The 17,707-nt window shown below is 40.6% G+C and overlaps 1 protein-coding gene across 1 annotated transcript in view; it reads right to left on the reverse strand.

The window, feature by feature from the left end:
• The window catches only part of IL1RAPL2 (interleukin 1 receptor accessory protein like 2), a 550,737-nt gene that overhangs the window by 48,686 nt on the left and 484,344 nt on the right, over positions 1–17,707 (reverse strand). The gene's annotated exons all lie outside the window — the stretch shown is intronic.

Below are 17,707 nucleotides of genomic sequence, written 5' to 3' on the forward strand. Positions count from 1 at the left end.
CAAATGAGAAGTCAAAATTGGAGGTGACCCCATCTTCATTTGCTAAATGATGATTAGAGCTCTGGGAAAACCTCTGCAAATCCCAGGCAGTAATCAAGTTACTTGTCACTCAGTTCTTAGAACCCCATAATTTCCTCTTTCTCTTTTGCCTACAGGATGGCACACCAGCAGCCAGCTCCCCTCTCCTTTCCCTCCCAGGCAAGAGGAGGGCCCTCGTAAATATTGGGTCTTCAGCTATCTAAACGCCTCCCACACCCAATATGCCCAAGTCTGTTTATCATCATGCTAAGCACACAAGAAACATCCAGCATTCCCTTTAATAGGTCTCTCCCCAGTTTAGCTGCCTTTTCTCCTACTTTGTTCTCAGTTGTTTATTACTGACATAAAAAAATGGTTAATTACTTTTCTCGATTTCTTTTCCTTGGCATTGTTTAAGTAGCAATTATGAATGGACCAGGAAACATTTATTAAGCACCTTCTATATGTTGAACAATGTGTGAGGGATACAAAGAAAGAAGAGAAAGGAATCCTACTGCCAGGGAAAGAGAAGGGAGATTGGGAACATCCATAGATATTTAATTAAGAGAGAGATGCCTCATTTATATGGTCCAATTGGCAGCTACTGCTAGATAGTAAGAGGGAAGAGGCCTGCCTTTTGGCTTTGCCACCAATTGACTACTGGGTCCTGGACAATTCACTTCATACTAAGAAGCCTCAGTTTCCTCCCAACCAAAAGAGGGGAATGATCATAACAATCAGTATTTATATGGCAATTTTAGGTCTGTAAAACACAACATCATTTCTTCCTCACAACTCTGTAAGGTGAGTGTCACAGTTATTAAACTTTGCAGATGATGAAACTGAGGCAATGAGATAAAAGAACTTGCCAGGGTTAGAGAGCTACTAACAGCTAGCATTCCTATAACACATTAAGGTTTATGAAACAGTTCATGCTTATTTTCTCATTTGATCCTCACAAGAATCCCCAAAGGGAGGAACGGTTATTATTCCCATTTTATTGATGAGGAAACAGAGGCACAGAGAGGTAAAGTGACTTGCCCAGGGCCACACAATAAGTGTGTGGGGTTGAATTTGAACTTGGCTTTTCCTAAATCCAGGATCTGCATTCTTTCTGCTGGGTCACCTGCCTAGCTACCATGTCCTCCTGACTCCAGGGTCAGAATCATACCATGCTAGCTCAATGAATCTGATGCTTAAATTGGGTATCTGCCATGTTCCTGGCCCTGTGAAAGGGATTAGAGTTAAAAGACAATGAAGGTGGTGGTGGGGTCTGCTCTTAAGGAGCTTCCATCCTACTAGTGGAGACAGTATTTTATTTTATTTTATTTTTTAAATTTTTATTATTTCCCCATATTTACAAGTTTCATGTTCTTTCCCTCTACCCAACCTCCCCGCCCCCCTTAGCAGATGCACAATGCCACTGGGTTTTACATGTATCACTGATTAAGCCCTAATTCCATATTATTGATAGTTGGGCTAGAGTTATCGTTTAGTGTCTTCATCCCCAATAATATTCCCAAAAGCCCATGTGTTCAAGCAGTTGTTTTTCTTCTGTGTTTCTCCTCCCAGTTCTTCCTCTGGATGTAGATAGTCTTCTTTTTCATAAGTTCCTCAGCCTTGCTCTGGATTCTTGCATTGCTGCTAATAGAGAAGTCCATTATGTTCGATTTTACCACAGTTTATCAGCCTCTGTGTATAATGTTCTCCTTTCACTCTGCATCAATTCCTAGAGGTCATTCCAGTTCACATGGAATTCCTCCAGCTCATTATTCCTTTAAGCACAATACTATTCAATCACCAACAGATACCACAATTTGTTCAGCCATTCCCCAATCAAAGGACAGTCTCTCATTTTCCAATTTTTTGCAACCACAAAGAGCACGGCTATAAATATTTTTGTACAAGTCTTTTTCCTTATTATCTCTTTGGGGTATAAACCAAGCAGTGCTATGGCTGGATCAAAAGGCAGATAGTCTTTTAAAGCCCTTTAGGCATAGTTCCAAATTGCCATCCAGAATGGTTGGATCTATTCACAACTCCACTAGCAATGCATTAATGTCCCAATTTTGCCACATCCCCTCCAACATTCATTACTCTCCCCTGCTGTCATTTTAGCCAATCTGCTGGGTGTGAGGTGATACCTCAGAGTTGTTTTGATTTGCATTTCTCTAATTATTAGAGATTTAGAACACTTTCTCATGTGCTTATTGATAGTTTTGATTTCTTTATCTGAGAATTGCCTATTCGTGTTCCTTGCCCATTTATCAACTGGGGAATGGCTTGATTTTTTGTACAATTGATTTAGTGGAGACAGTATTTTCAAAAAATAGATATATATGAAATTCATACAGAGTAGATGGAGAGTAACCTCAAAGGGAAAGGTTCTAGTAGCTGAACTACTAGAACACAATGTGCAAAAGCTTATCAAGAAGGACTGAACTGCCCACTCACTGAGCATAAGGTACTAGTATTTAATTTATTCCTGTCTTGCTCATCAAAGCATGGAAAACCAGCAGAAGCCTCATGCCTCTTATACTAACACATCCATCACAGAAAGGATTGGTAGACACTGGGCAAGGAAAGCAAAGAATACAATGGGCTCCATTTTAATAGAAATAAAATATCTATCATTCCTGAGTCAGCTCTCTGGGCACAGTCAAGATCATTTAAGATTCCTTAGAAAACATAACAATCCAAATAATTCCATTCTCTGGTCTTCTGCTGGGACCCTTACAATATTAGCAGAAAATGAGGGAAAACTCTTGGTGGTCAGTAGATGAGCATTTATTGATCATGCACGATGTAATAGACATGATGCTAAAGGCTGGGAATACAAAGAAAGACAAGAGATTGTCCCTGTCCCCAAGGAGTTCATAGACTAAAGTACTCAAGCACATTGGGTGACACCCCCCCCCACCTATGGCTAACTTTGGGGACAAAAATGTGGATGGAAGTCTCACTGGATGGGTGATGGGCTGTGATCTGCTCTGTGGAAGGAATTGCCAAATGGAGGAAATCATGGATCCTTTTGAGAACTTTTCATCTCCTTACCTGTGTCCATGTTTTCTCAAATAGAATGTAAGTTCCTCAAGGATAGGAACCGTTTCATAGGGCTTGGAACAGAGTAGGTGCTTAATAAATGTTTGTTGGTTGACTGATTGAGAGGTAGGTGATGTGCTTTAGCTGAAAAGAATCCGGGGTCTATAATCAAGTACTTAACTTCTGTTAGCCTAGTTTTATAGTGTTAAAAGGAAGCTAATAATATCAGTTATTCTTAACTCAGATCATCGTTCTAAGTAAAATACTATAAATGATAGTTATTGTGATTTTCTTCCAAGGAACATTTGAAAATAAGAGTTAGAAGTTGGTATCATCCTTTCCCCTAACTGTGAAGTGCATGCATGTGTGTGTGTATGTGCCTGCGCCCCTCTCATTTGGGACCAAAAGGGAGAACCAAATGGGCATCACATTGCTACCCCCTGTGAATCATTGCATATGTTAATGAGAAAATCAGGACAACTGGGGTTCACCAGCCACATGCCTGTAGCTTGGGTTGTGTTTCTTCAGTTTATGGTCACCTCTAGTCCTTTCTTGGATGTCCCAGTATCCATTTGCGTTCCAGACAAACAACTTCAAGGCCCTCAAATTTGCTGAAATCTCATGAATTCAAATCCCTACAGCAACCTCTCTACCCAATACTCTCCTTGAGTCAGATCTACTTGGCCTGATGTGCTCACGCTTCCCACGGAGGAGCTTAGAAAAGATAGGTCGTTTCCACTGGGACTTCCCAGGACAGTTGGTTGAGATACTGGCTGTAGCAGCCTCAAACAAGAGCTTTGAAGGCCAGAGTTGTTGTCCAAGTCAACCTCTAATGGCATGTTGGTATATGTACTTGGCTGAGGAGCCAATGGGGCAGCACTGCTGCCTGTGGGATTAGATGGAGCTTTTAATACCAGTCAGGAGTGGTCCAAGGATCCATGTAGCCTAAAACCTTAGCAAGCTCATGAACCTTTTTAAAGAATTAATATTCCTATAGGTTGTCAGGTCCTTTCCTTATTTAAGGCCAAATTGATATAGTCACTCATGAGTAGATGACATTTTTGTAGTAGAGATGTGAATGTTCTTTGTCCCCAAAGCAGAATGAGGATTCCACCCAATTATCTTATAAAGCCATGAAAAATCTCATTTGTGACTTAATCACTTTCATCTGGGTTATAAGACAGTATTCCTCACCAAACTGAATGAGTATTTTACCTCCCACAGATCATATGTTAGCCATGTTTTGGGGAGGGAACTGGATATGTGATTTCATTGGTGTAGAGAACTTCCACATAGGAAACAACCTTTACCAGTCCAGGCTGCCACCTGCTTTGAAATTTAGAGTCTTAAAGAATTTCCTGTAAAAACTACATTAAACTACTCTTAAATAATCATTCTCACCATGGAGGCAGGAGTTGGACCTCATTTCCTAGGATGGCTAACCCAACCAGGTGTTATTTCTTCTTTCCTGTTTTTATGTGTCTGGCTTTAACTGACTAGGAGGGGAGAATCCAGGAGAGGGGGCAGTGCTACTTGTATTCCTAAATGTATAATAATTTGCTTATGGGTGAATTAAATTCCCATTTTACCCCATATTTGCTTACCCATTGTTTTGTCACTGTACTTCTTGGACCAGAGACTATATTCTGGGGAACTGAACCCTTTGAGTGGCAGAACTCCTCCTCTGGGGCCCACACTGCCCTAAAGGGTAAGCATCTTCCATGGCCCAGCCAGACTTGACATTACTCCTTTATCTTCTTCTTGCCTTCCACTTGGGTGGCTGCCACATATGTGCCATCCCTTCCTTGTCTGCTTTTTCCCATTCCAGGACCAAAGTCCCCTAGGACTCTGCTCACCACCTCTGTGATTCATCTAAGCTAAAACATTCCTTCCTGGCCACCACCCTCTTATAGATCTTGTTTCCCCTACTTAGAATTGGGAGCTCCTTAAAGACAAGTTTTGTCCACCTTTTGGATCTTGTTCCTTCAACATATAATAACATAGTGGTTGGCACCCAGTAAGTAAGCTAGCTTAATAAATGAATGTCCATCAATCCCTCCATCCATCCGCTCACCCATTTATTTACTCCCAAATGCAATGCTAAGACAAGATGCTTAATCAAATTTCAATGCTTCAATGAACGTTAAGGTTGATGAAAAAGAGGAGAGGGTAAGAAGGTAAGGCAATTGTAGACTCAACTTTTCAGAGGTATCTTCTTCTCTTCAAAGATCTGACCCTGTTACTAATGTGTCATGCCACCAGCTGCTGGGAGATACCTTGGGTGTATAGTCCAGAGTAGCTAGTTTAAGAGATCGGAACAGTGAACACTGGCTTTGGAGTCAGAGGACCTGGATTCAAATGTATTTCAGATATTTACTGCCTCTGTGACTTTGGAAAAGTCTCTTCCCCTCCTTGAGCCTCAGTTTCCTCCTCTGTAAAATGAGGGCCTCTGAGACCCTTCTTGCTCTGGATCTGTGAGTCTGTAAATGCCAGATGGAGAAGGGAACTCTAACTCTCATTTTACAGAGGAAGAAATTGAAGCCCATGGAGGGGAAGAGACTTGCCCACGGTAACAAAGGTCATAAGGTCTGAGGCCAGTATTTGAGCCCATATTCAAAGCCAGTATTCTTTCCAAGACACCATAGGGCAGTGGTAGCAAATCTTTTAGAGACTATGTGCTGTGCGCCCTGCCCCACTTAGTGCTGGGCGCCACCCCCCTACACACACCAGGGAAGGAGAAAGTGTTCCCATTGGGCTGCTGGGTGGAAGGATGGGTGAAGTGAGGAATGTCCTCAGCTAGTGTAGAGAGGGGGAGGGGAGTGGTCCAAGTGCTCCACTTCCCTCCAGCTCTGTCACCTATGTGCTCCCATTGGGCTGCTGAGCAGAGGGGCATGGGATGGGAAAAATGTCATCAGGCATGATGGAGAGGGGGAGGGAAGTTGTTCTGCCTGAGTCCCTTTGCCTTTCTAGTAATGAACTCTAGGGTGGGGGCAGGAAGTCGGGGCACCACCCTGCATGCCATCTTTGGCATGCATTCCATAGGTTCGCCATCATTGCCATAGGGTCTCTCAAGGGTAGTTTTCTGAGATAGAGGTAAACATACATTTCTGTCTTAAAAAAAGCAAAATACAAAATTATTGAAAGAATTGAATGGAATTTCATCACAAGGTACCTGCTCTGGCCCCATCCTTGTCTTTCCCTTGTTGTTGTTATTCAGTTGTGTCAGACTCTTCATGATCCCATAGACCAGTGATGGGCAAACTACGGCCCCCTGAAATGTTCTATCTGGCCCAGCGACATTATTCCTAATCTGACGAATACAATGAGTAGGATACAATACAATGAAACTTAGAAAGAGTTGCCTTAGAAACAGACTGACAGATGAGCATTTCCTTTCCTTTGGCCTCCTCTTTAAAAAGTTTGCCCATTACTGCCATAGACCATAGCTATACATGAGGTTTTCTTGGTGAGGATATTGAAGTGATCTGCCACCTTCTCCAGTGGATCCTTTTGTCAGGCAATCAGAGATCAAGTGACTTGTCCAGGGTCACACAATTAGGAAGTTTCCAAGGGCAAATTTGAACTTGGGTCTGCTTGACTCTGGACCCAGCACTCTGCCTACTGAAACACCTAGATGCCTCCTTGGCATACAGAGCTTAAGTGACTTGCCCAAGTCACATAGCTATGAAGTGTTTGAATTTCAAATTTGAATTTTGAATTTGAATTTCTGATTCCAGGCCCAGTGCTCTTAGCCACTGAGTCACAGTTGCTTCTGTTTTAACTTATACTTGCATTAAGTAGCCTCACATAGCTGGTGCCAGATAGGAACCAGCCCTGCTTTCAGAGCCTCCAATGGAAAGGAGAAAGCCATGATTGAAGAGGTCTTAAAGCAGGCTTATAGAGAAATCAAGTGACTTCCCAAGGTTAAGCAGGCTACAGTATGTTTTTAAAAAAGCTAAAAAATTGACATCTAATATTTAGTCAAGTGTTCAGTACACTAGAGATATCACCTCTGAATTTTTATACATTAGGGAAACAAAGAGGGCTTGTCACTGAAGCTTGATTTTTATTTAGCACTCCATTTTTTCTAAAGAAGAACTCTGTCCAAAAATCTTCTGAAATAAATGACATTCCCATAGAAGTGAATAACGAATTAGAGCAAGCTACTAAGAGGCTACATCAGGAAGAAAAAATGTCCTCTAGTGTTACTAGAATGGAAGGAAAATGAAAGTTGAGCAGTTGGAGAGCATTGACCAATTACCCCAGGTGGTAGTAACTGTCCCCCAAGAGTATTTTCTAAGATTAGGAAGTTTTCATGAAAGTAAGAGACGTTCTTCCAGCTGAGTGAATTGTGAAGTGTGGGACCAGATTCTTGAGAAAACCGTAGGCTAGGATGCTTATTTGGAGATGGTTAGAAACGAAGTAGAGAGAACATTCCCTTCCCTCCACCAAAGAAAACACTTTCTGCCCCTCCTCCTCCTGCAAAGAGTGGCTGTAGAACTAGGGAAATTCTTGAAAAGATGCTAAGTTATGTGTGTTGTTTTGTCCATAAAAGGCCTTGGGATGATCATAAAATAAAGCAATGAGAGGCTTCCCACTGGAGATCAAGTTCCCCTAACAAAGGCTAATATGACTTTATTTTCCATGCAACTCTGATTTTTTAAAAGGAAGAGCTAGGGAGAGTACTGCCTACGTAAAGCTTCCAAGGTAGATAGCATAGAAAACAGCTATGATGGAGACCAGCTGTTTGAGACACCCGGAAGTTCCCAGGAGACAGAATTCACAAATGGAGACAGTAATGATCTTAGATGTATATAAACAAACAAGTGAGTTATGGCACACATGCAAGATGAACTGGAGACCCTAATGAAATGAGGCAATTTGGACCTCATAAGTATGGAGAACTGACATTTGGCAGGATGAAACCTATATTTGGAATAAGACTCAGAGAGTATAACTTATTCAAAAGTGAGATAAAAAAGTGGAGAGGAGAGGGTGTCATTATAAATTTAGGAGATCTATTCACATGAAGAAGCCTGGGAAGCTGAGATGAGAAGGAAGCATGGCAGAGGGCACTGGGATTAAATGAAGGAAATTGGAGTATATTTTTGCCCAGTAGTGTTAAACTCAAATAGAAATGGGGCCACTAACCTTATATACATAAGGATCCCTGCAGGCTGTATATTGAAGTAGATAACCACATATTAAAATTATCTATGTTCTATTGTATTTTTATTTATTTAGTTATATATTTCCCAATTACAGTTTCATCTGGTTCTGCCACACTGGGGAGTTTTGCTACTGTTTTTGGGGGCTGCAAGTTTGATAACTCCCAGGCTAGATAATTGTACTATTAAATGGCTTCAGAAATGTTTGGCAAGACCCAAAGAGTAGTGATGTATTGAATATATTGATATAGTCCACATATAAACTCCATCTTGGTTAGATGTTTTCAGGAGCATGATCTATTTGATGCAATGCTGTCCAACATTTTAAATAATGACTTGGAAAAAAAGTGATGGTGTCAGGAAAAAAAGTGACTTAAGAGTCAGGATTCAAAAATATCTTGACAGTCTTAACACTTAGGAAGGACATATGAAATCACTAAGATGATGAAGAACCTCAAGTCCATGCAATATGAGCATCAGTTGGAGGAACTAGGAATGTTTAGCCTGGAGGAGACTGGGAGTGGGCTAGGGTGAGATGCGATCGCTGTCTTGCCCCCATTTGAAGGGCTAGACCTGTTCTTTTGGGTGCAGAGAGAGGAGTGGGAGGAATGGATGGGAGTCATGAAGAAGCAGATTTGGTCTTCAGGTCCTCACAATCAGGGGAAGTCAAAAATGGAATGGTCTGCCTTTTCTTGAGCCTTCAAACAAAGGCTAGATAGTCCTTTCTTGGGCAGGTTGTAAGAATTCTTTTTCAGCTTTGGGTTGGACTGAATGTCCAAAGAGGACCCCTCCAATTTTGAAATTCTATACTGGAAAGTGAGGCAATGAGATATCTAAAAAAAGAAAATCAAACCAAAGATGATCAATAGCTTTGGCAAATGAGCTGGATGAAAAATACTTTCACAAAAATTTTATGTGTTTCTCTCCAATACCTACCTAAACCAGGAAGTAATAATAGTTTGTTTTTTTTATTATAGAATTTTTTTTATTTTTAGAAAAAATTTTCCATGGTTACATGATTCATGTTTTTACTTTCCTCTTCACCTCCTCAACCCCCCCCCCCCATAGCTAATGCGCATTTCCACTGGTTTTAACATGTGTCATCAGTCAAGACTTATTTCCATATTATTGATAGTTGCATTGGTGTGGTCATTTCGAGTCTACATCCCCAATCATGTCCACATCAACCCAAGTGTTCAAGCAGTTGTTTTTCTTCTGTGTTTCCTCTCCTGTAGTTCTTCCTCTGAATGTGGGTAGCATTCTTTTCCATAAATCCCTCAGAATTGTCCTGTGTCCTTGCATTGCTGCTAGTACAGAAGTCCATTACATTAAATTTTACCACAGTGTTTTTGTCTCTGTGTACAATGTTCTTCTGGCTCTGCTCCTTTCACTCTGCATCAATTCCTGGAGGTCTTTCCAGTTCACATGGAATTTCTCCAGTTTATTATTTGAGCACAATAGTATTCTATCATCAACATATACCACAATTTGTTCAACCATTCCCCAATTGAAGGGCATATTCCCATTTTCCAGTTTTTTGCCACCACAAAGAACGCGGCTATAAATATTTTTGTTTTTTTGTTGTTGTTGTTTTGTTAATATAATATAAAATAATATAAATAATAATATTTTGTTATTTGGAAGTAATACTAGTAAGAGAAATTCCACTAAAATAACTGCACAAAATATTTGGGAGTTGACCTATCCATCCACAGGGGAACAAAGTCCTATTTAAGTAAAAGCACAAAATATTCTATTCAGAAATAAAAGAAGAGAAATGATTAGAGGGAAAGTAATTACTCCCAGTTAGATGATGTCAACATAATAAATATGGCAATATTACTAAATTCAGTTATACTATTAGTCCTACACCAATCAAATGACTGCAGGATATTTTATCAAAATAATACTTCATTTGGAAGAATACAAAGTCTAGGATCTCAACGGAAATAATGAGAAAAAATATGAACAAAGAGGGCATAGCACTGCCAAAATACAAACAGTATTTAAAAGTAATTATCAAAACTATTTGATACTGATTAAAAACAGAGTAGATCGGACTAGACAAGAAAGGAATAGAAGTCAAAAATAGCAACACAGTGTCTGACAAAACCAAGAACATAAATGGAAAAAGTGGTTGGGCAGCAATTAAATTTAGTTTGGCATCTTATATCAGATATCACAATAGGCTTCAAATGGATTCTTGACCTGAATACAAAAGCTCACAATGTTAAAAAAAATTAAAGGCGAATGAGATTGATTGCTTTTTTATGACCATCATTGAAGGTGAAAGATTTTTAACTAAGTGAGACTTTAGAGGAGAATGTTAAAGATAGACTATTTTGATTACTTAAAATGTAAAAACCTTTACAGGAATAAAATCATTGAAGGGAGAATTAGAAAAGTTGTACGGTGAGAAGATATTTACATAAAATATGGCCATTGAAAAATCTGCTATTTGTAATGTACAGGGTCAAATAGAGAGCCATTCCCCAATAGGTAAGTGGTTAAAGGACATGAACAGTTTTCATATCTATCCTCTTCCAACTCTTCCTCCATCAATTAAAATGAGTTGTGGGAACCTCCCTGTTGGCTTGGCCCCTGTCTGCTTTTCTTCACAGTTGCAGTCTAATTTGTGGTCCTCCTTGTCTCTGTCCAGTTCTGCCTGACAAAGGAAGTGTAAAAAGATCCCTGTGGGAAATGACAATGTCTAGGAATGTTAACATATCACACCAGTAAGTCAAATCACCTGCAGCAAATGAAAATGTTTGGCAGCCGGAGTAACTAAATCCTAAGTGAGCGTGCACATACATTTCCCCTCCCCCCCACTTCATGTAGATTGATTCACAAATCAGATGCACCTGATTTCTTATATTGCCATGGGATTGTGAAAAACAGAGCTCTTACATAAATGCTTGAAGATCGAACAGTGACTTCATTTAAAAAATTCCCTTACTGTAGAAATCTGGGTTTGCAGGGTGGCCGAACAAATATAATCACTTCAGCAGAGCGTGATTGTAAATCAAATCCAGAACTCAGGTTTTCGTTTTAGGTTGAGCATTTGGTTTTAAAACCAGTTGGGGTTTCTAAAGCAATTAAGGAATCCACAGCTGGGCTAAATTGATTATCACATAGGAGAATGCTCTAACAGTCAGTAAAGAGAACATGAGACATCCATTAATTCCTTTCTTTAAGCGGGGGATCAAACCTGAAAGCCTCTAATTCCAACAGGAAGGCACCTGCTCCCCTTTTCCACCAATCAAAAGGGATTCTGGAAAACTCTCAGGTGATAGGACTACACCTGTTTGCACAAAGAATAGTAATAATTGATGTTTATCTAGTGCTTTATTACATGTGCAAATCTCTTTACATACATTCTCATTTGAGACTCCAGGCAATGAGTTGGTGAGGTCAGCATTAACCCCCTTTGCTATTTTACACATGAGCAAACCTAGACTCAGCAAGGTCACTCCATTAGGAAGCATCAGAGGTACAAGGAGAACTCATGCTTTCCTCACTCGGTGTCCACCCCACCCACACTAAACAACATTAACTCTGATAAATTCTGCTGTCCACGTCAGGAGGGAAAGCTCCAGAACGTAACCATACTCCTCAATACTCTTAATGACTCTGTGATAGCATCTCCCCAGGTGCTCCTTCCCTCCAGTGGTACGGATCCTGCCCAATCAATTCTGGTCTGTCCTGTGCCAATCTTGATCATGACCTCCCATCAGTCTGTCACCTAGTTTGGGAGGCATCAACATGCTAGAAGGCTTCCTTGAAGAAGAACAGGGGTCTAAGCTGTTATTAGGCAATTGCATGATAGAGAAGATGTGCTAGTCGTGTGGATGGGGGTGGAGGGGGGAGGAGGTGGATGGCCTGAGTCGCCGGTACCCTCATTAATTCAACCACAGAAATGCCTAAAGTGGATATGAATACTGAACGAGGTATTATATGGCAACTCTGGAAAATACCTGTGGGATTCTAAAATGTGCTAGCTTAGTTTTGACAAAGATACTATTCACTTTGGAAAAATCATGCATTCATTTATTCGCTGATTTGTTTATTTTTAATGTTTTATTGATACTTTTGGATTTTTTGAACCATCATCACTTCCCAATACTCCCTCTCCACCCTATAACCCACCCTTGTAACAACGAAGTACATTTAAAGAAAACAATATTGCACAGTAAGCAGTCTGACAATGTATGCCTTATTCCTCACCCATAGGCCCCAAGCTCACTGCCAAGAGAAAAGAGAGACACCCATTCCTGTCTTTGGGAGTTAAGACTGTCATTACTTTGAGCTGAATTCAGATGCCTTTTAGTCTTTTTTCCTTTGAAGTTGTATTTCTGCTTCTATTGATTCTCTTTGCGCCAGGAGATTTCTGATACATGTGACTCAGTTTCTGTGAATTCCTCGTAATCTTATAGAATAATTCCAAGACATTTGTACTGCATGATTTACCCAGCTCTTCCCCAGTCAGTGGCTGCTCACTTTCTTTTCAGTGGTTTTAATGACCAAAAAGGGATTCTATGAATGTTTTTGTATGGATCCTATTCCATGTACTATTTATTGCACAGAGCTGCCATGTTTCCTTCTGTGGCCAAAACACTTAAGAGTCGGGGGAATCTGGGTGAGAATAGAACCTCAGCCTTGTTCTTTAGGGCTTGTGTCACCTCAGGTAAGGCATCTGGGTCTCAGGTTCTTCCTTGGGAAAATGAGGAATTTGGACTAGGTGGCCTCTTGACATGTAGGGACTAGGAGTGATGACCTTTAGCAAGTCATTTCCTCAAGGGGCTTCAATTTTATCCTCTGAAAAATGAAAGGATTGGATTTCTAAGGTCTTTTCCAGTGCTAGTCCTATGCGTCCTAAAAGTTGGGAATTACAATAATGAATTCATTCATTGTGATTGTCTAGCCCAATGGCTGGCATTTCAGCCTAGGCAGATAGAGAGGGGAGCATGACAGGCAGGGGCAAATATAGTTTTGGGTTTGTAATAGTATTTCTTGATTCACACAATCTTGGTAACCATCAATCCTGCCTGTGTGTAAGGTAAATCTAGGCTTGTGCCATGCTGACAATGTTGGCAGACCAAGGAAAAGATTTGTATTATAAGATCAAAGCCACTAAAATACCAAACCCCAGTGGAGAACTGATTCTCAAAGTCACCTCAGCTCTCCCATAAAAAACACTCAACTATTAGAGAATTCCCTTAGCCATTATCTTGGCATCTGGCCCTCTCATATTTTATGTACATACCAGCTCTCTGGCATACCTATATCCATGCCCATCTGTTTAGGTGGCTGCCTGCCCACTCAGAAATTGGTATGCCAGTTTCAACTGAGGAAAGGTACCCAAATGCCAGCTAGAGATAAACTGAGGAAATCAGCCTGCAGCAGAGAGAAAACAACCAATACTTCTTGAAGGACCAAGGGCTCAGAAATGCCACCCTGGGAGGGACCTCAAAGGCCATCTGGTTCAACCCATAATTTTACAGCAGAGGAAACTGAGGCTCAGGAAGCAGAAGTGGCTTGCACAAGGCCACACAGTAGAGGTACTTATTTCAACCTCGTTTGTTTTACAGAGGAAGAAACTGAGGCCCAGGCAAGTCCAGTGACTTGCCTAAGGGACCTCAGAAGTCATCCAACCAAATCCGCTGATTTAACAGAGATGGGGAATTAAGGATCATGGAGCTTTAGTAACTTGCTTGAGGACATAGGAGGAATTCTTTAGGCTGCCAATGGCAAAGCAACTCTGGCACTAAGAAAAGCCAATGTGTTACTCTTTCCTTCCCTGAACCTTTTCCTCTATGTTATACCTCCTCCTGACATCAACAGCCTAATTTCTATTATACTAGTAGCTACTAATAGTTTTGAAGAATGCTTGGGAGAGGGAGTGCACTTAAACCATCCTGTATAAGGACTAGTTGAAGGAATTGGGCCAGTAGAAGAGAAGGCTGGGGGCAGGTGGGGCAGGTAACCTAGCTGTTTTCATATGGAAGAGAGATTGGAAAAAATGTTCTGCATTTCTGAGGACAGAACTAGGAGAACTAGGTAAATGCTTCCAAGATGATTTGGGCTAAGCATAAGGAAGGTAGGTCTGTTTTTCTTGGTTTCCTCAACTGTAAAATGGGGATAACAATAGCACCTACCTTCCTGAGTTGTTTCAAGCATCAAATGATCAAATGAGACAAAGCCCTTAGCTTAGGCCCCGGCACACAGTAAGTGCTACATAAATGTTATTCTTATTAATAAGGAACAATTGGAACAGTCCAACAACAAAATGGCCTGCCTTGGGAGGTAGTGAGTTCTCCATCCTTGAAGATGTTCAAGTAGAGGCTGCATGTCCAGAATGTTAGAGAGGAGTTTCATGCCACAAGTAGAGCTTAGATTAGATGAACTGCCCAAGTCCCCTTCTTCCAGTCATGAGATTTTATAAACATAGATGTGTAACTCAATTCCCTGTCTAGATGGTAAATTCCTTGAGGACAATGGCTATGTGTAGCATAATGCTTGACACACAGTAGATGCTGAATAAAATACCTGTTAACAAGAGCCATTGGAATTAGAACTCTACTTATTGTGTGACCTTGGAAAAGTCATTTCCTATAAGGAAAACATATTGTAAACTTGAAAGTACAATAGAAACATCACTCTTATTACTAGATTTCCTAGCTTAAGGATGGAGAAAGGTTCCATCCAGATTGAAAGCTTATAATAATATATAAGCTTATGCCATTTCAAAGTATGTATAACATTTATCTCACTACAGCCTTGTGGAGTAGATAGTACAAATAGTATATCCATTTTACAGATGAAAAAACTGAGGCTCAGAAAAACTAACTGATCTACTCACTGTCTCTTAGCTAATATTAGAGGCTGGTTAGCCTCTGAACTAGTGTTAGAGGCAGATTTCTGAACCCTGGCCTCCTGCTTCCAGGTCCATTGCTGTTTCCTCTCTACCTCCCTGCCTCTTGTTTCCCTCTATTATATCTTCTTTCCCCCATGTACATTTGTCTTTTGACAGTATTATTATGTTTTTATAGTCTCTCAGTGTCTATGGATCCAAAGCAATTCTAGCTGCACTGGCCTCATTTTGGCCATCTATTGTCAATTGCACTTCCTCTTAATTCTTCATTCCTAATATTTCCCTTCAACCTTTCTTATCCTCAGAGGAAGGCTTCTTGCCCTCCCAAGCTCCATGGATAACTTCCTTCCTTCATTTCTATTGTCATATTGAAAATATTTATAGCCCTAAGCTTGGGTACCCACTACACCAGAAGACCCTTTTAGAGTTATTTCTTTCTACCTCATTGGCTTTCCTTGTTTTGTCCATTCAGTTCAGAGTTTCTCCAGAACTGCCACATCCTTCCCTGATGGGAGACCAACCCTCCATGCTGCACCCCAGATGCTATCTCTTCAGGGTCAGAACAACCAAGTCACCATCACCTGGCCTAGTTTACTTCACTGTGAAAACAAGGCTGAGTCTGTGGATAGCCATTTTTCTTTTGTCTCATACAGCAATTTCATCAATGGAATGAATTCCCACTATGAAGATTCCTTCTAACAAGCAGATTAGGACCATCTGGCCATTTATATAGTTTGAGACTGAGAAGTTGGATGATTTGCTGAGGGTCACATTTGCACCAAGGTCTTTCTGGGATGGCGCTCCTCTCTCTCTCTCTCTCTTTCTCTCTCTCCCCCCTCTCTCCACTCCTGTGCCATTCTGCTTCTTATTCCTAGATGTAGTTAATGCAAAATCTTTCTAAGTTGCCATTTGTTCCATATGAACCTTTTTGTCCAAGCACCGTGTGACAGGAAATCAAAAGCTTCGCCATATTGGTGTCTCTTTTCCCTGCTCTTTTACAAAAGGGAGTCAATAGGACAAAGGACAGGAGATGAGGTTCTGGATGTTCCTCAGCCACTCACCAACTGCAAGGTGCTACTAGTTTCTCTTTCTGTCTAATATCAGATCTAATACCTGATCAATAAATGGTGGTTGAATGACATTGAATGGAACTGGAAATGAGATGATTTGTAGTACTTTAGTAGCAGCCATTTACATTCAAACAAGATAGCAGTCAATGAATTTTTATGTGCTAAGCCCATAGGCTGATTCTGATCCATATATATTTTGTAATGTATATATAATTATCCCTCTCCATGTCTCTTACTCTTTAATCTCCCATCTCTGTGCCTTTGCACTGACTGTGCCCCATGTCTGGAACACACTTCCCATTCCTCACCTTCCACTTCTTAGAACCCTAGTTTTTTTAAATATTAGTTCAAAAGCCACCTTCTTCCACAAAACTTTTCTTGAGCTTCTTAGCTGTTAGTGCTTTCCCAATGACTCTGTGCTCATTTTGAATATTCTTGTAAGAAAACATATCTTCCAAAATGAAATATTGACTCCTTCAGGGCAGTGGCCGTTTTATTTTTGTCTTCAGAACATCCTGTGTATTGCCAGATCCTAGCAGGGTTTTCTAAATAGCAGGAGCCTAATAAATGCACGTTAAGATGTCATATATATGCGCGTACACACACACACACACACATACATACACACATATGGGTCAGAAGACAATCAGAAATAGAGATGGGTTCACATTCCATTGTGACCCTGAGCTTGTTATTTAACTTTCTAGTGTTCTAGGAGCTCTCTAAGACTAAAATGAAAAAAAGTGCTGAGCTGCGTTGTTAGGAGTGTATTTGCAGAGGAGCTCTCTACCTTGATAAGGTTCTATATCTAGTTTCTATCCTTATATAGGCATGTTTCCATTTTTTGATAATCATCATAGTATAATCATAATTCACTTGGATTGGCACTTTCTTTACCTCCATGAATAATATGGAACTCTACAGCTGAAAGAGAGGTAGCCTATAGGTAGGCTTTTCTTATTGAAACAGTCTGGCACAGTAGAAGGTGCTCTGGCTTCTGTTTCTGAGATTGTGAGTTTAAATCCTGACTCTGTCCTTTACTATCTATAAGATCCTCACAGGGCAGAATAGCGTACTTGCTAGAGCTAGGGACTTGGTATCAGGAGGCTTCTTTTTCTTCTTCTGTAAAAATGAGATCAGACAACATGACTTGTAAGGTTGTTCCTTCCAGCTAGACCTAGAATCCTTCTCTGCAATACACATGCCCAGTTAGATACTCTTTTAATTGGATCCTAGATCTAGAATTACAGAGACTTCACTAGCCAAAGGAGTTATCCGATGCTATGACCCCTTTTGACTCTCATTTATAGAGGAAGAAACTGAGACCTAGAGATGGAAAGTGTTCATCTCAAGGTCATATGTGTGGTAAACATTAGAAGTAGGATTTGGACCAAGGCCCTCATCCTCCAGGGTCATTGGGCTTCCCTCCCCCTTCCCACCTCTCCAGGTTGTCTGGTTGGATCAGTAGGGTCTGTCTGTTAGGCTTTTCTTTCATAGCCTTGATAACATTGGCAAACCTTTTAGAGATCTCATGCCCA

The sequence above is a fragment of the Gracilinanus agilis genome, chromosome X (assembly GCF_016433145.1).
Source record: "Gracilinanus agilis isolate LMUSP501 chromosome X, AgileGrace, whole genome shotgun sequence".
Classification (NCBI taxonomy): Eukaryota; Metazoa; Chordata; class Mammalia; order Didelphimorphia; family Didelphidae; genus Gracilinanus; species Gracilinanus agilis.